The sequence below is a fragment of the Sus scrofa genome, chromosome X (assembly GCF_000003025.6).
Source record: "Sus scrofa isolate TJ Tabasco breed Duroc chromosome X, Sscrofa11.1, whole genome shotgun sequence".
NCBI classification, from domain to species: domain Eukaryota; kingdom Metazoa; phylum Chordata; class Mammalia; order Artiodactyla; family Suidae; genus Sus; species Sus scrofa.
Window position 1 is genome coordinate 4,248,261 of NC_010461.5, and position 27,466 is coordinate 4,275,726.

The window sequence follows — 27,466 nt, forward strand, 5'->3', positions numbered from 1 at the left end:
CTGGACCGAGTGGGTCATTCACTGTTTTCCTCTTGATGGACTCGGTCATTGACTCTTTCCCCTGGACGTACTCTGTCATTGATTATTTATCCCTAGACAGACATGGTCTTGGACTGTCTTCCCTGTGGTGATTCCCTTGTCACTCGTCTTCCTGGGACTGAGAGAAGCATTGTCATTTCATCAGCTGTTTTTTGTCTTGTGTTATTTTGGTTGTTGCAATGACAGTACCATTTATTGTTACACTATATGGAGGAAATTTTTATTTCATCATCAATATCGTCGCTGAATTAATTTGGTTATCTTTTATTTTACATAGACTGACCTGGTGATCAACTCTTTCTTCGTGAGATAACTTCCTTGGGATAGCTCTTTTACCTGGATCAACTAGGTCATCGATTATTTTTGTCTGGATGGGCTCGGTCATCAGCTACTTACCCTGGTCAACTCGGTCATCAATTAATTTCCCTGGTAATCAGCTTATTTTCCCTGGACTAATTCAGCCATCAACTATTTACCCCTGGACCGACTCAGTCATCTACCATTTACCCTGGACTAACTTGCTTCTGTCATCAACTCATCTAACTTGCATATCTATTAGCTTAGTCATCAACTCAGTTCACTGGGCTGGCTTGACAATTAATTCATTTCCTCTGGACTGACTTGGCTATCAACTGGACTAACTGGACTGGTTCGGTAATTCAGTTTTCCTGGACTGACTCGGTCATCGACTATTTATCCCTGGAATGATTAGGTCATCAGCTATTTACCTCTGGACTAAGTCCGTCATCAGCTATTTACTCTGGTTTACTCGTGGGTATGGACTGGTTCGGAAATCAACTCATTTTCCCTGCACTGACTCTGTAATTAATCTATTGTTTCTCCTGGGATCGCCTGTTTTTCCCTGGCTCAGTTCTCAACTGTCTCCCCTGGGCTAACTGGACATTGTTTTCCTTGGAGTGACTAAGTGGGTCATCATCTGTTTCCACAGACTCAGCGGGGTCACTCCTTACAGGCCATCTCATCATCCACTGTTTACCGTGGAGTGATTTGTTTGCAGCCCGTTTTCACGCAGCGGAGGGGATTTCCGTCTTTCCCTCATCTGATCCTGTCCCTGAACGGACTCGGTCATCCACTGTGAGCCCTGGACTGACTCTGTTATCCACTGCTCTTCCTGGGCGGAGGCTGATGACGCTTCACCCTACTGGTTCTGGTTCTTAAAAGCGGGCTTCCGGGAACTTAAAACAAGGTGGTTCTATATTCACGTGGATGAAAACACAGAGCGGTACCTGAGTTTCCACTCAGAGGAGTTATCCCAGTTTGCATCCCAACCAAGAACATACAGAGGTCTCTCCAAAGCCTGTGCGTTGTCCCCAATCTTAATTTTTTCCCGGTGTGACAGGTGAGGATGGGTATCTAAGTGTTTTCCGTGTTTTGCTCCTTTTTACAATCCGGTTATATGGACGTCTTCTCCATGATTGTTTTTTAACTTTCCTTTTCACAGTTCTCCAAGTATTAAGGCTGCTGGCCCTTTATTATGTTGCAAATACTTATTTACGGCTCACTTGAGTTCTTGTGATTTTTAGGGCCTTTTAAAACATGTCCTGCAACTGTGTTTCTAAAATGATGTGGTCCAATTTATCGACCCTTGGTTGTGTTTGGACTTTGAGTGATGTTTCGAAAGCGTAACCCCTTCCAGTTTATGGAAGAATTTAGTTCACTTTCCCTCCGGAACTTGTGTGAATGGATGGATGGAGGCGTGGAGGCACTGAGGCCTGTGGATGCCCGTGTGCTTCGATAGCCGATTTGTGGAGGTTTTGTCCTTGTGTGGGAATGAAATGTATTTAAATGTGCCCTTTTCCGAATGGCTCCCCAGCGGTCCCATCACCGTTTATTGAAAGCTCATCTTCCAATAAACGGTTGGAGATGCCCTTTTATTGCGCCCTAAACTTCCTCCTGTATGTGTGTCCTTTTCTAGATGCTTTGTTCTGTTCCTCTAGTCCCAGTGTCTGTTCCTGCACCTGTAATGCGTTTCACCATGAATCCTTTATTTATCACGTTTCAAATCTGGAAGGGCTTCATCTCACCAAGGATTTTTGCTGGTTATTCCATGTAAACTTACTTGTCCACTAATCTAACTCCCTGAGATAGTTTATGGTTTTTTATTTTTTTAGTGAGATAACAATTTTATAAATTAGATAGACTTGACATCTTTGTGATTTTGAGTCATCCTATCTAAGGATTTTTTCCCCATTACTCGAATCCACGTTTCTTCTAGGTGGTTTTTAAAGTTTTCTGTTAATAGATTTCTTTGGGCACATTTAAGTTGATTTGTAAGTATGAGAACGTCTTCAATGTATTTATGCATAGCGTTTTCTCTGCTGTTCAGTACATGTCCTCTTGTTGGCCATCTTCACCACACTGCTGCATTTATCAGGCGGAGGGAGGCAGGATTTGAGCAAGTTTAGGGTTGGATAGTTTGAATAATTTCAGGGGTCTCAAGTTGTCCAGTGCCTGGCCCTGGGATGACTCAGGTTGGTTGTGCTGGTTAAAGGAGATGTTTTGGGTGTGGGCTCTGGATTGGTTGGTTTCCACATGAAAGGGATGTTAGCAAGTGGATTGTTTCTTGTCTCTAGGAATTAGCTGGTCTAGGAAGTGCAGTCTCTCCCCTAGCAAGGCCCCCAGGATGTCAGGGCATCATGAGATCCAGAAAACAAAAAACATGATTGATTAAAAAAATACATATATATCTATGTATTTAAAATTTTAGGGTTAGTTATATCATAATTTTTCTAAGATTTTTCTTGATATCATCTGCAGAACAATTGGAATTTATTAATTTTTCTAACCTTTAAGCCCCTCATTGGTTTATTTTGTCTCCTTGCATTAGCAAATATCTATAGCGTAAAGCTGGATAGCAAAGCAGGTATTTGGGGTCCTTGCTGGCATTTTCAGAGTGAATCCCACTTGGTTGTGGCGTCTTTTCAATGTTGTGTTAGATTCTGTTGGATAACATTTCATCTAGTATTTAAGCATCAAAATTCATAGCTGATATTAGTTTGAAATATTCTTTCATTGTTCACCATGATACTTTTAGATTTTAAAGTCTTTCATTATGAATGTACACATTTGAAAATAATGTAGTTTTCAGTTGTGTATAAATCAGACATATTAAAATAAAACTCTCACATTGTTCTTATAAATATATATTTATGGATTATTTTCAATAAATACACACTGCAGGACCGAGGGTTGCCTGAATCTTGAGATGCAAAACTTTAGAGAAGCAAAGCCTACTGTTACATATATCATCTATACATAAGTTCTACATGGATTTTCAGCTGTTTGAGGGGGAGGGCACCCCCGAACCCTCATGTTGTTCAAGAGCCAGCTGTATTTTCCATTTACAGGACAGGGAACTCTAGCCAGTCTCTTGGGATCGAACATGATGGGAGATATTATTAGAGAAAGAATGTGTATATATGTGTGTGTGTGTGTGTGTGTGTGTGTGTGTGTGTGTGTGTGTGTGTGTGTGTGTGTGTGATTGGGTCACTGTGCTCTATAGCAGAATTTGACACAACACTGTAAATCAACTCTACTCAAATAAAAAAATGATGCATTCCACATAAATAAAAATATATTCAAGCTATCAGAAGAAAGTAGGTGACCAAACTTTGCTTGAGCAGCTGGACATTTTGCATTATTTTTCTTTCCTCCTTAAATTAATATTGATATTTCATCCTGGCCAAGGAATTTTTACCAACATAATAGATATTTTGAAAAGTAGTGATTAGATCAGTCTCTTTTCATATCTTCACATAGGTAACTAAGCCGAAAACTAACTTTTCCTAATTCCTAAAACAAGTGACTTATATGTTAACACTTCCGATTGAGTTCTCACTGCATTGCAAAAACCGTCTTGCCTTGCAAAAATGTTGTCATATGTTTATGTTTTGATCAAAATGTAAGTATATGCCACATTTTTATGACGTGCATTTTTATGGGGGACCCTGAGATAACAGGAAATATTGCATAGGTTCCCAGAGTCTCCTGGCCGAAATCACCCCTCAGTGAACTTACTGGTTGGACATCAATCAGTTCTATCACCTCTGGAATCCATGCTGCTGACTTCGCTAGCCAGTCGCAGGGCCCAGAACCCCGTCCATTGTTCCTTAATCTACAGTGGAGGAACTTCTGCCACCCATGAGGGAAAACCACTCAGAAGTGGCATAGTTCATGGTCCCTTTGCTGCAGCCTGGAACACTATTTAAGCTCTGAGACACATGCTCATCCCACACCCCATTCATTTAATTTAAAAAATGCGATTGCTTAAAAATGGGGTTTTATAAACTATCCTGAATAACTGTATTGGTCAGTAAGATACACTGTGTAATGCAGAAGCATAGATTGTGAGAAAGGCATCTGAAATGTACATGTGTGCTCTGTGTGCAGATGCATGGTGTATATATCTGAAAGATGAGGATATAAAGGTGTCGTGATGGAAAATGATATTTTACATGCTCATTCTCACTCTCAGAGAAAAGCCACTTTAAGCCAGATATTATGAATAGAGGCAAAGGAGGACAATGCATAACCTACACCAAAAAGATATGTGAATTCACCAGGAAACGAGCAAATATTCTGAACATGTATGCAGCTAACAGTATCACTCCATACAAGAAAGTAGAAACCAGGAGGCGATATTGATGGAAACTGAGAAAATACCCAAAGGAACGGGACAGGGGAATTGGAATCGTTTACGTCGTCTTTATAGGAATGTGTTTTCTGTGATTGGTCCTTGTAGGGATTTACGGGGACGTAAGACCGTGGGCCTCGACGCAAAGGACAAAGTTAGTGTCTTTAATCTGCATTCGGGGAATTCTCCATCCCGCACCGGCTGAGTCCAGAGAAACTGGAAAACGGAAAAAGGTAAGAAGTGTCTGTTGGACCTCAAATTCTCCGTACGCCCCACCTGATAGGCTGGGTTCCTAGAAGCTCAGTTCAAAGAGAGGGCTCTTGCTGGGAGGTTCAGCGTTGGGCTTTGAGTAGCAGAGGACACCCGGGGAGCCGCGGAGAGACAGGTTTGTGAAACCTACTGTCACGCTGCTTGGCCTGCCAAAGTGGCTTGGGTATCCAGCAGCGTGGTTGTTGGTGTGTGGGCGTGTTCGTGAAGGGGGTGGAGGGCAGCCAGACCCTCCCGTTCCCCATGTGTCCTGGCGGAGCATCCTCAGGGGCCAGTGGCTGGAGCCTTCGCCACCCAGGGGCCGTTCTCAATGACTTGTTGAAACTCGGTGAGCCCACGTGAGAGGTGTGCCTTGGCGTGATGGCGCAGTGGGATGCTGTTGCCTTGGTAACCCCGGTGACGTGTGGTCCTCTGAGCCGGCCTAGCGCAGATAGGTGAAGCCCTGAAGACCCTAAACATGATGGGATTTAGAGGATTTAATGTGCGAAGTGCACATGATCCTGTGAGTAAGAGGGAGTGGCTTTTAGTAACCAGCAGGGCCGGGATTCAGCAAAACTGATTACCTCTGGAGTTTCCTGGTGGCTCAGTGGTTAAGGATCTAGCATTGTCACTACTGCGGCATGGGTTTGATCCCTGACCTGGGAACTTCCATGTGCCAGAGGTGCGGCCAATAAAATTAAATTAAATTAAAAAATTGATTATCCCCAATCACCATATTCTGGCTCAGAGAAACTTTCAAAGGGGTGCCAAAGAGGAGGCGAGGGTGGCCAGACCGCAGTTAGTCTGTCATGGATAACGGGGATAAGGAAATCCATGCGTGCAGGGTTGGTGGTGATGCAAAATGAGCTGATGATGGGAGAGACAGGAGGGATGGTGGGAAGGTTATACACTAGAGGAAGACGGCAGAGGAGCTTTGTAAGCAGAAAGCCTGACCGCCGAGCCCCCGCAGAGAAGGGAAGCAAATAACTTCTCTGGAACCAGAAACATAGGCATGGATGTATGTTTCCCTATATGCACAGATATCTCCTTGCAAGGCATTGTGGGAGGCTGCAGAAGGGGCTCTACAGCCCATAAATTCTAGCCTAGATGTGTCTTCCAAGACAGCTGCGTATAACGCATCCTGTTTAACCAAATACAACAGCAGGAGAGACACACTGTCAAAAGGTGTAGACGTTGTGGGATCTGCCACAGAAACCATTTCCTGAGCTGGGAGAAGTTGGGGAACGTGGAATGTACAACTTGTGCTTACTCTCTGTTTGCCAGTCATGAAGTCTCAGTCGTTTAGCATTTGAATATGACACATGAGGCATGAGATTTGGGGTGTTTTTTTTTTTTTTTTTTTCTTTCTCATCTCCAACATGGGAGTCTGTTTTTCCCATCCTGAGGTTCATGGCCAGAAAGTCAATCTGTCGTTGTCTATTTCTTTCAACTGCCAAGAAGGAAAAAAAAGAAAAAAAAAATCCTCTTTTGCCTCCTGTTACAAATCTGTAACATTCTTACAGAGGGTGGATTTTTAAAAATCCCATTCAGTCCGCTTCCTAAGAGAAAGATTGGTGCCTGTTACCAGGCTGCGCGAGAACAGAAATATTGCAATTCATGGTTTTTAACTTTGCCTTTGGAGGTCCTCAAATGAACAATAAGTAGCCAGGCTGAAAGAGTATAGATTTCTATCCTAGGCAACACGTGAACGCTTTATTTTAAAACCAGGGGTAAGGTGGCTATATAAGCAGTTAAACCTTTTAATTCACAAAGTGCTGGAAAATTGGAACGTCAGGGCCACAGTATGAAACAGTAATTATGCCCTAACGATTGTACCATTTGGGGAAGGAGTTAATAGAAGCTGTGGGCATGCTCATGTGATTACAAGGAGCTGGGTTTTAGGAACGGCGCTAATCGTTGGAGAGATTCGTTTATATCTGTGCAGAAGCAAAGAAAACGTGAAATCTGAGATGTATTAGAAACTGTTCGGGAGTATGCATCTCGGTTGGTGTTATGTTAGACCGTTTGCAGCATTTCCACAGCTTCAGTGTTGACCAGAATCAGCAGAGCCTGAGGTTTCCGTTAAACTGCAGTCGTCCTCATTTTGAAGATGATTAACCATTCAAATAAGTAACGAGAAGACTGAATTCTGCTTCTTCCATTGCATTATTCACAGATGAAACTGAATCCCTTCTGGGCGTGTAAAACACTTCCTCAGCAGACCTCGGGCAGAAAGCCTGCTTTCCCTGAGTCTCGAGTTGAATTGATTAGTCAAGGCAGATCTCGGAAACATACTTCGTCTGATTTTAATTTAGTTAATTTTGATTTACACTCTAATATTCTTTGGGGGAGAAAATCAGCATTGAGCTCTGCTATGAGTATGTTCCACGTTTAGAGTATTTTCTTTCTTTTTTTAAAAAGAATGTTTTCTTGCAGTGTCGAAGTTCTTTGTACATGTGCTGGCAAACTTTGGAGGATTGCTTGGTCTTGTGACAGGATATTTATTATGGGGTTTGGGGACGGGGGTGGCTTAGGATGAGGTAAGTGCTTGTTTATGCAGCATTTATCTCATGCACAGCTTAACTTCATAATCGAGACAAATGTATTAATGCATTTTTAAAATGAAAATTGATGTTAAGACATCCATAAAGAATTAAGCATCAAAGCTAAATAAAGACAAGATGGGTAACATGCAGTACGAACCAGAATTGGAGCTTAAGGCATAAAGGAAAATCAATAATACTGATGTATTTCACATTTCATTATTCTATTTATCATGGATGTTTTGCATCAGTTCTTTCTGTGTGTGTGTGTGTGTGTGTGTGTGTGTGTGTGTGTGTGTCTTTTTAGGGCTGCACCCAAGGCATATGCAGGTTCCCAGGCTAGGGGTTGAATTGGAGCTGTAGCCACCGCCCTACACCACAGCCACAGCAAGTTGGGATCCGAGCCACATCTGTGACTTACACTACAGCTCATGGCAGTGCCCGATCCTTAACCCACTGAGCAAGGCCAGGGATTGAACCTGTGACCTCATGGTTACTAGTCGGATTTGTTTCTGCTAAGCCACAGTGGAAACTCCCAATTCTTATTTTTTAAAATCGCCTTAAAATATTTTTCTCAATGAGTTTTTTGTGCTTGTTAATTTTTTTTTTTTTTTTTTTTTTTTTTTTGGCTGAGCCCTCAGCATACAAAAGTTCCCAGGTCCAGGATCAAACCCGCGCCATAGCAGCACCAATGCCGAATCCTTACCCACTAGGCCACCAGGGAACTCCTGTGCTCCTTCCATTTTAAAAGGCGTGCGGGCCTCACTTTCCTCGCCCTGTTTCGGCCCTCGTTCGGGGGAGGGCTGGCATCTCCTCTCCTCTTGTGTTTTGGATGCTCCTGCTGTACTGAGTGGGACGTGAGGTGATAAGCATTGTTGGTGCCACAGCAGGTGCCCTGTTTGGGCAAGGACGTCGTCCACGTTTGCACATTTGCTGGTGGGTTTGGAATTGCACTTCAGAAGCATTCAATTTGCCCTCCTAAGATTTCGTACAGTTCATAGGACCAAAGGGGGCAGAAGGATAACAGGCTGCCCTTGACTGTGGAATGAGAGATGAGAGAGGCCACTCGGGGTTGTGAGAGGACCCCAATCACACTCCCGCCATAAAGCTTTCCAAGCCTTTACTCTGAGGATAAAAATCACTGTATCAGTCGCAGCTACTGTTTTTTTTTTTTTTTACTCCATACACATCTGGCAAACCCTGTGTGTCAGACACCGTGCTGGGTGATACACGTGACAGGAAGAACACGCGTCCTCTTAGTTGCCGACAGCGAGCGTGTGCGTGCTCGAGCAGGTACACGTTTGCACACACCCGCATCCATGCACTTACCTTGGGCCATGTCCCGCGGATCATGCCCCAAGATGGCAAAGTGAAGAAAGAACAGCTTTCCTTTCTGCCCTTTGGAAGCTTGTAGTTTGGTTGGGAGAGGGCGGTTGGACAGTTCCAGGCACAGGGAGCTTCTTGTGCAAAGGCCCTGGTGTGGCAGCTGGGGGTAGGGTGGGGGAAGCAGCAGTGTTAGGGAGTTTGCCTTTATCCCGGAGCAAATGAAAGATTCCTAAAGATTCTTAAATGAGGCACAGACAGGGTTACGTGGAAGTGGGGAAGGTGGGTGGATTTCGGAAGATGGGTTAAAGAGCAAAGGATTTGGTCCCTAACGCTAGGAGGCGTAGCCCACGGATGTCAGCTTAGCACCTCCGGGATGCCAGCCAGCATCTTCTAATGCACCAAGGGAGGTCCTTCTTGGACCAGAAGATGGGTTCAGGTTGAGCCACCAAAAAGCAATAGCTGCCATGGAATCTGTTGTGCATTGAATGAGGGTCTTACGAGTATGTTTCTGGACCACTGTTCAAGTGTGTTGCTACTGCTCTTATGCCCCTTTTTAAAGATAACCAGTTCTTTCTATGCTGCAACCCCCTTATTAATCTAGTACACCCCCCCCCCTTGCCCCATCAAACTGGAGCAACGATTCTGGGCTGCATCGTATGTTGTTGACAACAGCAGAACCAATGCACAGCATTAAAATCCGTACTTGGGGGTATCCATTCAGGACTCTGAGATCTACACCCTTAAACACAAAGAATAGTTGTCCGAAAGCAGAAACGGATATTTTTTTAAGGATTATCATCATTGGGGAATTGATTACCTTCAGTCTCTGCAGGGCTGGTTCTTGGCCGTCGCAGGGTGCCTGGATAAGGGGGGGTTGGTCGAATTCAGGACTCTGATTTGCAAGTGGCATTTGATTTTTTTCACAAGTGTTTCAGGGAATGTGCCTTGTGCGTTTCATGCAGAACTCTGGGCTTTTGCTTCAGTTTGGGCCTGAGTGTTTTCTTGGAGTATAAAGCATTTTCGAAATAGCGTTTTGAATTTTTTGGTAATTTATTTTTTTTGGCCATGCCTGTGGCATGTGGAAGTTTCCAGGCTAGGGACTGAATCCACACCACAGCAGTGACTCCAGCCATGGCAGTGGCAATGCTGAGTCCTTAAGCGATAGGCCACGGGGTAACTCTTGTCTTTCCTCTTTTTGTTGAATTCTGTTGGCAGACATAAACGATGTGGGTTGTGCCTGGAGTGACATGTTTAACTGTTCAATGGTTGTGCATGGAGTGACATGTTTAAATTTTCATTGTGGTTGCTCGTTTGTGGCAGAACACCTGGTTAACGCCAGGACCTGAAACAGCAGGCCAGGGCCTCACTAGCAGACCCATATATTCCTGCGTGTGTCCTGATTTAATAATTTATGGAGGGAGTGAAGGTAGACACACAGGCCGATGGCAGGCCCAGCGCTATCCCTCAAAAGCTGAGTGATTTATGCCCCATGTCCGCGAGTTCAGCTTTGTTGTCTGTAAACTGGTGGGGATAATGACACCTACACTAGAGAATTATTCAAAGAGTGAAATAACTGACACATGTAAACGATCCAGCCCCTCATCGATGTCTCTCAGTGTTAGGCAGGATCTCTGACTTCTATGCAATTACAGGCGTGGCATGAATACACAGTAATTTTCTTGTAATAGGAGCATCATCTCCCAATATAATGCCTTTAAAAAAGCATTCCTGTATTTATCCCCAGTTACAATCTCCAATTAATTGGAGACACTCTGAGCGATCTGTCCTTAAGATATGGGTCACTGCCTTCTTAAATAATGGGACAAATAGATACCCTTGCATCTCTGTTTTGCGGCAAAGTGCATCAATCATGAGTTCTAGATTCAAGAGGAGAATTGCCCATGCTTTTAAAATATAATTAGTTAATTTCATTTTTATTAAAGTATCGTTGATTTGCATGTTGTGTCCATTTCTGCGATACAACAAAGGGACCCAGTTATGCTTATACATACATTCTTTTTCTCATATTCTCTTCCATCCTGGTCCATCCCAAGAGACTGAATAGAGTTCCCTGTGCTGGACAGCAGGACCTCACGGCTTCTCCATTCTCAGTGGCACAGTTTGCATCTGTTAATCCCAAACTCCCTGTACATCCCACTGTCTCCTCACCATGCCTTTGAAGGCACGAACTCTAATTACTGCGGTGTTCCAAATGCCTACAGCAGTGCCTGGCTTGGTGGGAGAACCAGTAAGTGTGACCTCCCTCCCCTCTGCCCTTCCCTTCTGTTCTGCTACCCCCTCTGCTGCCATATCAACCCCATAGTTTAGGCAGAGCATCTACAATGGCCCTGGCTTCTCTTGGGCCTTTCCATTTCCAGGGGTGATTTTCATCCAAAGCCGAGGCATTGTCTTAACAGCGGTTGTAGCTGGTTGTCTTAACAACAGGTCGAGTAAACCACGACCACACACCAGTCTATCAACCCAAGCCACCTATCAAGATACAGACAGAAGGAAACTGACAGAACTGCTTTATGAGAGTGAAGCATGACAACAGAAATTGGGTCTGTGGTTTACATCCTGTACTAAACAGACTTTGACTGCCTCAGCTCTTGGATTCTTGGTGAGCATCACGCTGCCTTCCTCAGGGTGGGTGGTGCATAAACATAAAGGAATGATTTGCATTAGAAAAGAAAGCTCTGGAGTTCCCTTCGTGGCTCAGCGGTTAACGAGCCCAACTAGGATCCATGAGGATGGGGGTTCCATCCATGGCTTTTCTCAGTGGGTTAAGGATCCGGCATTGCCTTGGTGTAGGTTGCAGACGCGGCTCGGATCTGGCATGGCTGTGGCCAGTGGAATCAGTAGGTCTGATTCAACTCCTAGCCTGGGAACTTCCATGTGCTGTGGGTGTGGCTGTAAAAAGCAAAAAAAAAAAAAAAAAAAAAAAAAAAAAAAAAAGAGAGAGAGAGAGAGAAGAAAAGAAAGCTCTGACTTTCTAGGGTGTCCTTGAAGGGTGAGAGAGTCCATGGAGGGAAAGACCCCATTCGACTAGCACACCCTGTTCCCTTGGCTCCTGGTAGGTATTTATCGGTCATTATCCAATTCTTGTTTGGATATTCTCTGCCAGCACTTTCTGTAGCCATCTCATCACTTTTTGGCAGCTGGGGGGACATTCCCTGGGCCCCTCCTGCCTCTCTTTGATACAGGTGCACGAGTGTCTGGGAAAGGAGAAAGGCGAGGGCAGAAAGGGTGGCTTCATGGGTAGAAGAGGCCGTCATGCAGGGCTTCAGAGGCCAGGCTGGCCGCTTCCAATGCAGTTTCACCTGTGGCTTCAGATAGACCGTCTTTCAGCTTCCCAGTAAAATATAGAAGACTAAGAAAAGTAGCATCGACACAGTCCCCTTCTAGCTCTGCAGAGACAGGTCCGTATCCGCCTAAATTGCCCCCATCTTGCATGGAATCTGACATCTGATCTGAACTCTGTAGATACTTTTTTATTTTAATAATTCAATGAATTTTATTCTATTTCTAGTTGTACAACCATCACCACGACCTCATTTGAGAACATTTCCATCCCAAACCCCCAGTCCACCCCACCCTCCCCCTCACGTGTCCCCTTGGGTCACCCTAAGTTTTTCAAAGTTTGTGAGTCTGTTTCTGTTCTGACAATAAGTTCTTTTGTACCTTTTTTTTTTCATATTCCACATATCATTGATATCATATGATGTTTGTCTCTCACTGTCTAACTTCACTTAGTAGGATAAATTCTGTCCTTCCGTGTTGCTGCAAATGACATTATTTCCTTCTTTTTAATGGCTGAGTAATATTCCATTGTGTATATGGACCACATCCTCTTTGTCCACTCCTCTCTCGATGGATATTTCAGTTGACGTTTGAATAAACAAACAAATCCAGCCCCAGACATCGAGTTACGTGAACCACGATGAGTGGGGTGTGGATGGAGTATAGGATGGTGTCTATGGATACAAATTGTTTCTAATGCGGGTTCCACCACTTACGCATATGATCGAATCCAGCATGTGCTTGTACCTCTGGGTCTCAGTTTCTTTCTTTCTTTGCAAGAACTCAAGTCCCCTCTTAGGGATGTCGTCAGCGTTGCCTGAGTTGCCCCTGTGAAGTGCCACTCCTGAGTGATGAAGAGAACAAGAATTACCCTGTGTCTAGGGTTGACCAGGCAACACAGGAAGTGAGCAGGCGGTGTCTCCATGCACCCATCGGTCTAGAAGGTCGGAAAGCATGGGGGTGAGGGGGGCATCCTGCCAGACTGAGGTCAATGAGGACCTACCAGAGATGGAGACGGAGCCAGGAGTCCCCCCATCAGCTGCTGCCCCATCTCCGTAACTCTGGGAAGATGGTGACGCTACCAGTACCTCCCAACGGTGGTGGGTCCGAGGAAAACGCGCCTTCATGCTTGGGAGACACCAGGTCTCTATGTTTCCTTAAGTCTTAGTGTTAGAATGGATAAATGCCAGTCACCCATGAGTCCTGTTAATTTGGAACCAGGTGAAGGCACTTGGGGTGAACTGTACAGTCCTCCATGTGTCACCTAAGCCCCAGATTCTGACGCAAATAGCTATATTTCCATGCGATGGAAGAGAAAGTACCTCCAGAGTGGATGACCAGATTTGGGAAGGTCTTCCAGCCCAAACTTGGGAAATTGGGTTTAATGTAGTCACGCTCCCTTTGTCAAGGACTCCTCAATTCCTGCCATGAGTGGCTCTTAGAGGTTTATAATTTATAGACTTTGTCCTTCCCAGTCCTATTTGCTGTTTTGGTAGCTGCCCGATCACTCCACAAAGGAAGTAGAAGGGGATCCTTTTGCGTACAGAAGCTCTGGAGCATGGTAAGAACTTCATATTGCAGTTCCATCTGGGTGTCACGCTTGCTTTTTTTCCACCGAGAGCCTGGCACATTCCCTGAACAAAGGCAAACTGGTGAATGGGGCAAAGTCCCAGTGAATTTGGACCAGCAGGAGAAGCACATGCAACAGCGGATCAGACACATCAGGGCCTCCAAGCCAACAATCTCCAGGGTTAGGGTTAGGGTCAGGCTCCTAGGGGGCGGGGGCTTTGAACAGACCCCAGCAAGGCTTAGGACTGAATCAAGGAAGCTGTCACCCCCTTGCCAGTGGGCCATGCTTGTTTCTTATTAGCAATGCACGGAATTGATCAGCCACCGCCATCCACTGCCAATCCTTACATAAAATCTTAGATAAAATAGACATTCCCCCTTGGTGTACATTGAGGCGTGTGACAGCTGTAAGGCAGTCTTTAGCAAATGATTTCAAAGCACAGAGTTGGCTTCCAAACAGCTTGCAGGTGGTCTCTGAACACGGGCAAGAAATTAATTACCTGTCCCTGGGACCCCCAGGGTGGCCGATATTGGATGGACAGTCCTTTGGGTAGAACTATGAGGACGTCTTCAAAAAGGAGAGAGACGTTTCCGTTTTGGAGGTCATCCCCCCTTACCCTCCGAAAGCCACCCGGACACACAGCCTTGTATTATTTTCAGCAGCTGTTTTGCTCCTATCTGCCTAAGTCTGGTGCCTTCATTTATTTATTCTTTTGGCAAATAATCCTCAGTTCCAGCCAGGACCCAACGTAATACACCTGTGCAAGATCAAGGCCATCTCATGTTGGCAGGGCCGTTTATTTTATTTCAAATGTGATGCATTCATGATGGAGGTGTCCAGACACACAGTAGGGCAGGACGGTCTTATAAAGAAGGTCCTCATTCAAGAGCTATGTAATTTAGTTCCCTGATGAGAAATCTGGAACAGCCATTTGGAAAAAAAAAAAGAAAAAAAATATATGTATATACGCAAATGATTTCAAAGGACAGATTTTATATATATATATATATCTAATTTTTGTGGTGGCTATGAGTTCTGATTTTGTTGTAAAGACATCAATCTTTCTAAAGAATTGTTTTAATGAAATTCGGCATTTGTTGAATGGGGGAGAAAATTTTCACGGCAGGAAGTTGCTGCTTCCTTCTCATTCAGTTGTTGCTGAATTACATGCGAGCAGATGGTAAGTTTCTAGGGCTGTCCACTTGCTCTAAGGCTGGGAAGGACATTGTGGCGAGGTGAACCCTGCCATGAAAACAGGGGTGTCCTCACCCTTCTCCAGCCAGAGAAGCCAGCTGATTAATCTGCCTCTTTCTCTCATCAGTTTGAAGGAAAGGGCAAACTTTATCTTTTGTGATGATTTTAACACACACACACACACACACACACACACACACACACACACACACACACACCCCTGTTCATTCTTTTGTTATCAGATATAACAGTCATATGCAGGTGACGCATTGTTTTCTTTGACGCGACATCTAAAGACCCGATTCCAAATGCAGGAGGGCAGTGTTGCCCCCCAGGGGGCATGTGTGGCAATGTGTGGAGATGTTTTCGGTTACAACCTGCAGGGGAGGCGGGAGGCGCTGGGTGCTAGTGCCATCTCATGCATGGAGATGAAAAATTGCTGGTACATATGGCACCCAGCACGGGAGGTCCCCTACCCTTCAAGCACAGCAGAGAAATACCCAGCACAAAGATACCCTGCTTAGAAAAAAAGAGAAAGGCATTTGGCACCAGAACGTTCAAGGATCACAAATTCAGGTGCCTCCATGTTTCAGGCATGTGATGTACCTGAGTGCAGAGGGCTGGGGCATCCTGGAGACCAAGGGGACAGCATGTGATGTACCTGAGTGCAGAGGGCTGGGGCATCCTGGAGACCAAGGGGACAGCATGTTATGTACCTGAGTGCAGAGGACTAGGGCGTCCTGGACACCCATAAGACCTAGGTCAGTCCTGCTAAAGCCAAGAGCCTCATCAGAACAAAAGTTCCATCCAATGCGAAGCCACAGCTCTTTGGAGCCGAGGCAGAAGTGTCAAGGTTTCTGAGGATTTGCCCACAGCTCCTTGCCTTCTACTAAATGCACGCTCTGTCTGTATGGGAATGTTTGTGAATGGCACGAATGTGCTTCCACAGTTTTGCAGAAAAAAGTACCTGAGAGAATCAAAACAAACTGTTTTCTTTTGCACAGTCACCTGTCTGTTTTTCCTAAAGAAAGAAGCTGCCTCCTCCTCCTCCTACTTTTTCTTCTTAGTTCTTGTCTCTGTAATGAGAAAGCTTTGGCACCCCCATTAAAGTGTATTTATGCTCAGGATGTAAACATCGTAAATTCTCTCTGTCTCGGAAAGTTCTATACATTTCAGAGGATAGCTTAATTGCCTGAGCAGCAATTAAGATTTGAGCTCTCAATCTAGCGGTTTTCTCTCAAGGGCGTATACCAAACGGCAAGTCCAAAAACTTCTGCTGGGATACATAATTTATCCAAGAAAGATGTGAATAAGAATTATTCGTCAGGATCACCCGAGACAGTCATTTCCCTTCGAAAGTTCCCAAAGGAAAAATACACCCGTTGTCCATGCTTGAATCGACACCCATAAAGGTAATGGGGAACTGTTAGTCATGGTAATACCAATGGGCCTGAAAATCTTCAGAGCATCTCTTCATTTTATGCCTCCTCTCGTGGTAAATTTGGACTTTGAACCCCAGACTCTAAGAAGCAAGGAATATGAAGAAACCCCATTTCCAGCCTCTCCCATGGTTAAGTCACATGGGACTTATGCTGACTTCGGAGGCAGTGTGTTTATAATTTTGGCTTTTGGCAGTCAGTGGCTTACTGATGGAAAAAAGTAGCTGCTCCTTTATCAAGCCAGTTCTCCCCAAGGGTTCTAGGATATCCTCTTGGAAATATATCCTTGGGTCTACTTTCACCTCCTCTCCAAAGACTGTGAGCCACCTGTAGCCTACATAGACCCTTCTCTGCTTAAATTCTCTGAAAGGGATAGTGTTGTCTGCAACCAGTTGTGTTGAACAGCCACAGCTACCATGAACAGTAGCGATGAGAGCAAAACCGAGATATGCTGAACGCGTTGTGAAGAAAGAACACCCACGTCTGCCTCTTCTCTGTTAAACATGCTATCTGGGTGTATAAGGAGTCCATTTATATGAATCCGAAAATGTCTTGATAGGAGATGCCTTGCAGGTTTGATCCTGGTAGCATGAATTTTCCGGGGCAGCACGAGCTCCCTCCGCTCCCAGGGCCTTGGACCTAGCCCTTGGCATGCTCATGGATGTCACCTGGCTGAACACTGTCGGCGGCCTTCGGAATGTGTTGCTTTTAAGAATTCGGGTACGAGACCTCTTTATTCTCCGTTGTGGAACCAAATTGCAGAGAGGACAGACATGTTATTCAGTCTCACAGATGCCAGTGGCACTTTCTCCTCTGTCATTCTAGGTGGGTATTATCTATAGGCAGGATGCATCGTCCCAAGATACTTGTGTGTTGTGTGTGGTTGTGTAGGAGAGACAGCATTTTATGTCTTCTTTTTAATTATTTAATTTTAATGACTTACTGGTTAATTTTGGACTCCTCTGGGGCCTGCGTAAGTTCCTGGGCCAGGGATCAAACATACACCACAATGGTGACAACACTGGATCCTTAACCTCCTGAGCCACCAGGAAACTCCCTGATTTCTTTTTAAACATTCACAAATTAATATCCAGATTTCTAAGATTTTTTTTTTGTTTTTGTCTTTTTAGGGCCACACACACAGCATATGGAAGGCTAGGGGTTGAATCTGAGTGACAGCTGTCAGCCTACACCACAGCCACAGCACTATTGGATCCGAGCCACACCTGTGACCTACACCACAGCTCACGGCAACGCCGGATCCTTAACCCACTGAGGGAGCCCAGAGATGGAACCCACATCCTCATGGATTCCGGTTGGTTCATCACTGCTGAGCCACAGCGGGAACGCCTCTAAGATCTTTTCTAAAAGCTTCATGTTGGAATGGATGCTTACATTGAATTTTCTATGTTTTATTATCTCCCCCTTGTATTATTTGCCTCGCTCACTGACAATGTCAGCATTTAGTCAGCATTATCTTTCCACTTGTCGATCTTATATGGAACCACCAAGCAGGTATCCACGTTTGGTTTCCTATGATGCGGAGGAAATATTTCCTACAAGGAAGTAAAGATCACCTAGAATAAGCCAAGAGGCCAACACTGAATAAGGTACTGAAGACTGACAAGTTATATTTGCATCAATCTCCCATAAGTTTGACGCCTACTCGGCTTTGGACTGTTTCTTAGCAGTGACAGCATCTCCTAATTTGCAAAGGAGTTTCCGTTGTGATGCAGTGGAAACGAATCCAGCTAGTATCTGTGAGGACAAGGATTCAATCCCTGGCCTCACCCAGTGGGCTGGGGATCTGGCATTGCTGTGGGCTGTGGTGTAGGTCACAGATCTGACTCAGATCCAGCGCGGCTGTGGTTGTGGTGTAGGCTGGCAGCTCTAGCTCCGATTTGACTCCTCACCTAGGAAGCGTATAAAAGCAAAAAAAAAAAAAAAAGAAAAGAAAGAGTTTTGGTTTTGGTTTTGTCTTCCTTAGGAAGTGAAATTGGCTTCCATGATTGGTATTTCCATTTGGTAAATTCCTTAGAGCATCAACAGTTTCTGTTTGTGTCCTCTGCTCCCAGAACAAGCCCACGTTTCCTCTCTGTCCTCTTTTCCTGAGCAGATATTATGGTGTATATTAAACATTTTCCTAGCTTGCCACACATTCTTGTGGAGTAAACCTCCAGAGCGAAGCACTTTCACTGTTGGTATTTCTAGAATGCAGATGCAAGCATCATTTAGGAAACCTTCCCATTTTCAGAATCATTGCCCGAGGGAGAGATTTACTCATCATGAGGAATCTGACCAAGCAGGAAATGCAGGGTGAAGAGCCCTGCTTGCTGGTGTTTGTGTTTTGACAAGGTAACAGGGACATGTGAACAGCATATGCCCGATAGAATGGAGATGGCATGGATGACCCTCACCAGAGGAGCTGTTGACTCGGATGTCTTCCGCAAGTGAGAATGGGGCCATCTCCCCCACCCACCTTTGGAACTTCATTTTTTAAAAATTAAAGTATAGGCGTTCCCGTCGTGGCGCAGTGGTTAACGAATCCGACTAGGAACCATGAGGTTGCGGGTTCGGTCCCTGCCCTTGCTCAGTGGGTTAACGATCCGGCGTTGCCGTGAGCTGTGGTGTAGGTTGTAGACGCGGCTCGGATCCTGCGTTGCTGTGGCTCTGGCGTAGGCTGGGGGCTACAGCTCCGATTGGACCCCTAGCCTGGGAACCTCCATATGCCGCAGGAGCGGCCCAAGAAACAGCAACAACAACAACAACAACAAAAGACAAAAAAAAAAAAAAATTAAAGTATAGTTGATTTACAATGGTCTGTTCGTTTCACGTGTACACCTGATTCAGATATATACATGTGTGTTCTTTTCCAGATTCTTTTCCATTAAAGGATATTACAAGATACTGAATGTGGTTCCTTCTTGTTATGCAGTAAATCCTGTTGTTTTTATGTTTTATATATAGTCGCGTGTACCTGTTCATCCCTTGCTCCTAATTTATCCCCTTCTTCCCCTTTGGTAACCATAAGTTTGTTTTCTATGTCTGTCATTTCTATTTCTGGTTTGTAAGTCAGTTCATTTTTATCATATAGTAGATTGCATAGATTCATATATTTGTCTTTCTGTGACTGACTTCACTGAAATGATAATCTCTGGGTCCATCCATGTTGTGGCAAATGGCATGATTCCATCCTTTTTTAGGGCTGAGTAGTATTCCGTTATGTATTATCCATGCATCTGCTGATGGGCACTTAACATTGCTTCCATGTCTTGGCTGTTATAAATAGTGCTGCTGTGAACACTGGGATGCATGTGTCTTTTCAAATTAGAGATTTTTGTCTTTTCCCCATATATGTACATGGGGAGATTTTTGAGTGAGAAAGAAGTAATTCAGTTGGCTATGGATTAGGGGAAAGCAAATGAGTTTTGTTTTGGACATAGTGTACTTGACATTCTGATGGGGTAGAATATAGACGATGTCAGGAATTAGATGATAAGTGTTAGGGAATTAACATGGTAATTGTAAACCTCGAATGCGAATATGCTGTCTGAAAAGAATGTATAACAGGAGACAAAGAATCGTCAGAGAAATCATAATTTTAACTGAAGGTGTGTCCCTATGACAATGGGACCAGTAACAGTTTCTTTCCATAAAACTTTCCTCAGGAAAATTAATATGTCATTATCCATATGGTTGTAATTTGCATAAAGGTGGAGGGTTTTGTCTGTTTTTGTCTAATCTTGTCTGTTGCTGCACTTCTAGCTCATGGAATTATTGCCACTTAGGTACACAGTGCTTTGAACAAGGACTGACTGAATAAATGACTGAATGAAAGATTTACTTCCATTGTCCCCAAAAAGGGAGGCTTTCATCAAAAGCAAAATTTCTAGATAATGCATGTTGGCTTTGCAGGGTTATCTTTCCAGCCAACTCACTGCAGATTTAAAGTTCTTCAAAATATAATGTTCTGGATTATATCCTGAGGTATAGGAGTCTTGTTACCACTCAGCTTGATTCCTTCAAGGAACCATAGAAATTCCAGACTGTTCTCAGTTATAAGTGCACTTTCTTATATCATTAGCTTTAAATGTAAATGAACTTGTGTTTTCTTTCCAGGGATGCTTAGCCAAACCTGTGTGAGCTAGAAAAATCCTAAGGCAGAAATGACATCATCAGCATCATCGAATCAGTGACTTTATAACATCCCTCTAATTGGTAGGCAATGGCTTGGGTCAGAGTTCTACCTCCTTGTAAAGAAGTTCTTCCAAAACCAACATTTCTTTCCCAAAGTTTCCTACCTGCAGCACACAGCAGATGTCTGCAGTTGCCTGACTTTTGGGAAAGTGAGACATTACTGGAGAAAGGAAATTAGTACATAGCCTTTTTTTTTCCCCTCATTCCAATTGGTTTAGGTCTTCTTTTCTAGGAAAATCTGAGGGGCTTACCTTTTTTTGTAGACCTGAAGTAAATGGAAATATGGTTAAAGGCAAGATGTTAGAGGTCCAAAGTGCCACTGACTTGAGATTTCACAGAGATACACACAGGGTCCTCCTGAGAATGTTGTCATCTCATGTTATAAGTGAGTCTGAGAGAATTACTGTATTTTAACACTGCATACTTTGGATACATAATTTTTATTCTTTATGCAAACCTGAAAATATGGAAGATATGGGAGACATGATACAACTAGCTTCTGAGAGAGAAGAATCATTGATACCTACTCTTTGGGATTTTATTTAAATCACAATCACCTGTTACCCAGTACTTGACAGTTTGTATAAGCCTTTGTGGTTTATAAAGCCTTTTTAAAATTAGTATTTCATTTGTTCTTCATAACCTCTTATGAAGCAATGTGGAGGAGATATTGCTACCCCCACGTTACAAGCACGCAAATGGAGACAGTTGAAAACCAGCTGTGTTTGTCCTAATCAGTGACTCTACAATCCCACATTGTCGCATGCATACGATGATCCACTCTTCCTGAGTGGTGATTTCGAGAACAAAGTAAGCACGGAGAGCAAGTTCATTTTCACAATCTATTTTAGAATCCTATAATTAGACCCTTGCTCGGGGAATAATTAAGAGGACAAATCTACTTCCGAACTGTTCTTCTAGTGTTTACTCTGCCCTGAAACCTCAGAATAAAGCTGATATATCGAAGAAATTAAAATGTGCTTCTCTGGTAGGCAAGGAGGTGAGGGGCTGTAAACCCATTGCTCATTCCTCCCTTCCACTTTCTGGCTCCCCTAATTCTTCCTCCTCTACCCACCCCTGAAGCCCAGATAGAAAATTACTTTCTTTAAAGTTCTTATTAGAGTGCAGTTGATTGACAGTATTGTATCAGTTTCTGCTGCACAACATGATGACCCAGTCATACACATTTACACATTCTTTTTCTCATACTATCTTCCTTCATGTTCTATTCCATGAGACTGGATAGAGTTCCCTGTGCTGTACAGTAGAACCCCACTGCTTATCCATTCTAAATGTCGGAGTTTGCAGCTACCAACCTCAAACTCCCCGTCCATCCCACTCCCTCCCATTCCCCCTCGGCAATACAAGTCTGTTCTTCATGTCTGTGAATCTGTTTCTGTTCTGCAGATAGGTTCATTTGTGCCGTATTTTAGATTTCATATAGAAGTGATGTCCTATGGTATTTGTCTTTCTCCTTCTGACTTACTTCACTTAGTATGAGAATCTCTAGTTGCATCCACGTTGCTGCAAATGGCATTATTTTGTTCTTTTTATGGCTGAGTGGTATTCCATTGTACATATGTACCACATCCTCTTTGTGTGTGTGTGTGTGTGTGTGTGTGTGTGTCTTTTTAGGGCTGCACCTGTGGCATATGGAGGTTCCAGGGCTAGCGGTTGAATTGGAGTTGTAGCCCCTGGCTTATGCCACAGCCACAGCCATACCAGATCCTCAACCCCCTGAGCAAGACCAGGGATCAAACCTGCGTCCTCATGGATATAATTTAGATTTATTTCCACTGAGCCATGACAGGAACTCCATGTACCACCCCTTCTTAATCCATTCCTCTGTGGACGGATTACTCTTTCAAGAAGTTTCCATGTGTTCTTGGAAATGCCTCAAGTAAGGATGTGTTATCAAACATTACATCCTGTTTTTGGAATTCAAGGAGAACATGAATTCAGGTCAGTCAGAATGAAGTCTTTTGTCCTGGAACCCACAGAGAGGGATGGAAAAGCCGTAACATTCAGAAATGATTTGCACATTAGAAATTCACGCCTGGGAGTTCCTGTTGTGGTGCAGTGGTTGGCGAATCCGACTAGGAACTGTGAGGTTGGGGGTTCGGTCCCTGCCCTTGCTCAGTGGGTTGACGATCCGGCGTTGCCGTGAGCTGTGGTGTGGGTTGCAGACGCGGCTCGGATCCCGCGTTGCTGTGGCTCTGGCGTAGGCCGGGGGCTACAGCTCCGATTTGACCCCTAGCCTGGGAACCTCCATGTGCCACAGGAGTGGCCCAAAGAAATAGCAAAAAGACAAAAAAAAAAAAAAAAAAAAAAAAAAGAAATTCATGCCTGGGTGAAAATAGAGCATTTGTTTAAGTTGTCATCGGGGGCTGCTTATTCTGTCAGTGAGAGTCACGCCTTTGTTTTTCACTTAGTATCTTTATATAATCCTGCATGGGTTTAGTAATAGGTTGTTGAAGAGTGCTTAAGCTAGTGAGTTGACCATCTGACAGCAGGAACGAACTATCGAGACCCTTGAGGGCGTGATTCCCTACTATTGAGAGGGCTCCTAGGCTTTATCCCCTCCTTTCCCTTTTTAATAACTTTGCAGTAAACGGTCTGCGTCGCTTTTTGGAATCTCGTGTCAAATTTCATGGACTTTTCACCAAGGTTTTTCAAATTTTGTCTGATTGAAAAGAGGGAAAATGAAATCGTCCACCTGAGAGAATGCTTTTCGGGTGTTTCCTGACAGCTTGAATTTTCTCAGCCATATACAGAGGCAGAAGCTGACATCATTCTGGTTTATTGGACTCAGGGAGGGAGAGAGGAATCAGACTTTTCGGACTTTATTTTATTTTTTAGTGACTTTTATTTTTTCCATTATCGCTGGTTTACAGTGTTCTGTCAATTTTCTACAGGACAGCAACGTGACCCAGTCACACATACATATAGACATTCTTTTTTTCACATTATCCTCTATCATGCTCCATCATAAGTGACTAGATAGAGTTCCTGGGGCTCTACTGCAGGATCGCACAGATTTTTTAAATTAATTAATTAATTTATTTATTTTTGTCTTTTTGCTATTTCTTGGGCTGCTCCCGAGGCACATGGAGATTCCCAGGCTAGGGGCCTAATCAGAGCTGCAGCTACCAGCCTACGCCAGAGCCACAGCAACGCGGGATCCGAGCCACGTCTGCAACCCACACCACAGCTCAAGGCAACACTGGATCGTTAACCCACTGAGCAAGGGCAGGGATTGAACTCACAAGCTCACGGTTCCTAGTCGGATTCATTAACCAGTGAGCCACAACAGGAACTCCCAGATTTTTTTTTTTTTTTTTTTTTTGTAATTGAAGTCTATGTAGTTGATTTACAATATCATGTTAGTTTCAGGTGTACAACACAGGGATACAGTTATATAGGTATTCTTTTTCAGATTATTTCCCCTTATAGTTATCATAAGATTTGAGACTTTTTCCTCTGCTATACAGTAGGTCCTTGTTGGCTATCTGTTTTATATATAGTAGGTGTATCTCTTAGTCCCAAAGTCCTAATTTATCCCTTCCTACCCCACTTCTTTGGTAGCCATTAGTTTGTTTTCTGTGGCTGTGGGTCTATTTCCTTTTTGTAAAGAACTGTATATATTATATATGTGTGTGTATATATATATATGTATGTATTAGATGCCACATATAAGTAATATTATATGGTATTTGTCTTTCTCCATTTGGCTTCATTTTCTGTGATAACCTCTAGGTCCATCCATGTTGGGGCAAATGGCATTATTTTATTCTTTTTTATGTCTGAGTAGTATTCCATTATATATGTATACATACCCCACATCTTTATTCATTCCTCTGTCGATGGACATTTGGGTTGTTTTCGCTTTTCAGACACTTTAAAGCCAGTGAAACATGGCAGGAGTTATCAATGAAGGGTGCATTGCTGTTTATGTTTCGGGTTGAATGGGATGATAGATGAGATCCAATATGGTTTTAAATGGCTTTGTTCCCACAAGGTGGCTCCTCATTTTGTTTTCCCCACTCCCAGGCCTTCCCAGTAAAACCAAAGATTTTATACAAAGAAAATTCAGATGGCAACATTGTTTCCTTGGATCTCCTAATGAACAGCTGGGATGCAAATATAAATACTGAAACTTATGATGGGAGAGAAGAAAGGAAGGATAGCATAAAGATTTTCCACTTTTGATGCTCTTCAAAGAATTACATGGTACAAACTCACAGTGGCATCATGTCTTTAAAAAAAAATTCTTGTATACCTATTTCCCCCTCTAAAACCAAGTCCTCGTAGTGCCTCACACCTATTTCTGGGCTCTGCCCACAGGAGGCAAGAGCCTTAAATGTTTTCTCTTTTGTTGGATGATTTTCTGAGAGTATCTCTGTAATCAGCTCCCTGCCGTATCCCTTACATTCTTCAGAAACACCCATACACTAGTAACTATGAGCAGTTTGTGGTCTTAGGAGCTTGCACAAGGTAATCTTTCTTGATGTGGCTGGATGTAGCTTGTGCAGTGGAAGCAGTCTGGGGAAGAGAATATATTTTCTGTAACTTTGAAGTGTCAACCTATGGCGATGACATAGTAGCTGATACGTTTGCCGAAGGGACTGGCATGAGTTTGAATTGCCTGCATGTCAGTGGCTATCCCAAGTTCAGGCATTTTCATGAAATTAAAATGTGGTCACGCTCAATTGAGTTCAATGATGCATGACCCTAGAAACTTACCCCTCTGCCTTGCTTTCCCTCAGTACTCCAGGTCACCCTCTCTGGCTGGAGCATCTGTGTGAGTTTCTGTCTCTAGGACTCCTCTTATCTCTTGGTCAGCATTGTGGGGCTGCCATGGTAAGCCCTCCAGCACGAGGAGGTGTTTACATTTGGCTTTTCATCTGGCGTCTTGAGTCTGGTTCCAGAGGTTACAGCACGTAGAGGAAGACATGAGTCAGGAGCTCCATCAAATGACCACTGTCTTGGAGGTTGAAACGTTGCTTTTCAGATTCTGGAAATGAAAACCACCCAGTGGTCACATGACCCATGCGGCCTTTTAGGGGAAGCGCTTGGCTTTCTGATTAAGGAGCAGAGCAGTGCCGTGCCTGCCTTTTCATAGATAGTCCTTTGCTTGGCATTTCATGTTTTCTCCCCCAAAGGGCTTCTGGGGAACTTTACTAGAAATCAGTTGCTCTCCATGTGCTACCAGTGAACTTAACACGTGTTCTCAGATTCATTCCCCTTGACTTACTGCATCTCAGGCTGCTCCTTTGCCCACATGGAGCAAGGAATTCCCTGGGGATCTCTGTGCCTCTGGGGGCAGCTTTTATCCAAGGACTGGCCCGGTGCCAATAGAAATATCTCAGCTCCCATGACCATGCTTATGTCACTGGTGTTCAGGATTCCTCTGGGTGACTGATTGTGAGCAAAGAGGCCACTTCTTCATCTCAAGGACTTCTGGGGAACCCCATCTACAGGCATCCTATTGACATTTTATCAATTAGCTAGAAGAAGTGGAGGGTTTTCACTGGAAATTGACTGCCAGTTATCTCAGAGGAGGGACGAAACATGTTGACATTAAAAAAAATAAGTTTTGCATACATAGGAAAATTTTAGGGACAAAATACTTCTTAGAATTAGGTATTTTGAAGATACTGCTTTGGGGAAGCCCCCTAGTGTTTGCCTGTCTTGCTGCAGGTAATAAACAGTTCTCTCGCTCACCTGCGCTCCCCCCCAAAAGAGCTATGTCTTTTGTTCATTCTCCTCCTGACATGACATAGTCGTTCAGTTGAATAAGGATCACGCTTATGTATCTTAAGTCTCATTTTGGTGTAGACCTGCTAATAATGAACCAGACTTGAAGTACTTCTTACTGAATGGATAAAGAAGTAGTGGTCCGTATATACAATGGAATATTACTCAGCCATGCAAAAGTGTGAAATCATGACATTTGCAGCAGCATGGATAGACCTAGAGAAGATCATACTAAGTGATCCACTTCCATGTGGAATCTTACAGAAAAAAAAAAAAGGATAGAAATGAACTTACGTGCAGAACAGAAATAGACTTACACACTTTGAAAACAAATTTATGCTTACCAAAGGTGGAAGGGAGGGATGGATTGAGAGTTTGGGACTGGCATATGCACACTATGTTGTATAGAATTGACGATGAATGGGGGTCTGCTCTCTAGCACAGGGAACTCTACCCAATATTCTGTAGAATAACCTATATGAGAAAAGAATCTGAAGAATGGCTGTATGTATCCCAACATTATAAACCAACTACACTGCAATAAAACTTAGGAAAAAACTTGTAAGAGTTAAAAAAAAGTCCTTCTTCCTGGTGAAGATTGATCATAACTGACATATGTGGAGAATGGACGAGATAAGACCTGTTGGTTAATGAGGTGGGATGCAGTGGGGGTGTTTCAGCTTAGGGAGGGCACGGGATATGGTCTAAGGACTCCTTGAAACACACCGAGGCGACACTCCGCGTCCCTGGCACTGAGCCTGTGCTTGGCATTTGCTAGTTGAGGATACAGAGTTCTTCATCAAAGGGTACGGGAGTGAAGGGCCTTGGATTGAAAGGACTTGCTTATCTGCCTTATGAAGTATCCAGAAGACATAAGAAGGGTATTGGGCATGAGAGGCAAATTCTCCTGTGTCGAAGTGCCCATTGTGGCTCAGCGGGTTAAGAGCCCGATATGGTGTCTGTGAAGATGCAGGTTTGACCCCTGGCCTCGCTCTGTGGGTTCAGGATCAAGTGTTGCCACAAGTTGCGACCTAGGTCGCAGAGGTGGCTCAGATCTAGCGTTGCTCTGGCTGTGGTGTAGGTGAGCAGCTGCAGCTCAGACTCGACCCCTGGCCTGGGAACTTCCATATGCCGCAGGTGCAACTGTAAAAAGAAAAAGAAAGAAATTCTCCCATGCTGCAGATGGTGGGGGCTGGGAGTG

The 27,466-nt window shown here is 43.9% G+C and overlaps 1 long non-coding RNA gene across 1 annotated transcript in view; it reads left to right on the plus strand.

Moving 5' to 3' along the window:
• The window catches only part of LOC102166006, a 250,348-nt gene continuing 223,204 nt past the window's right edge, over positions 323-27,466 (plus strand). Inside the window, exons 1-2 of the long non-coding RNA XR_002340685.1 lie at positions 323-1,399; positions 4,802-4,926. This is a non-coding gene — a long non-coding RNA (uncharacterized LOC102166006). The remainder of the gene's footprint in view (positions 1,400-4,801; positions 4,927-27,466) is intronic.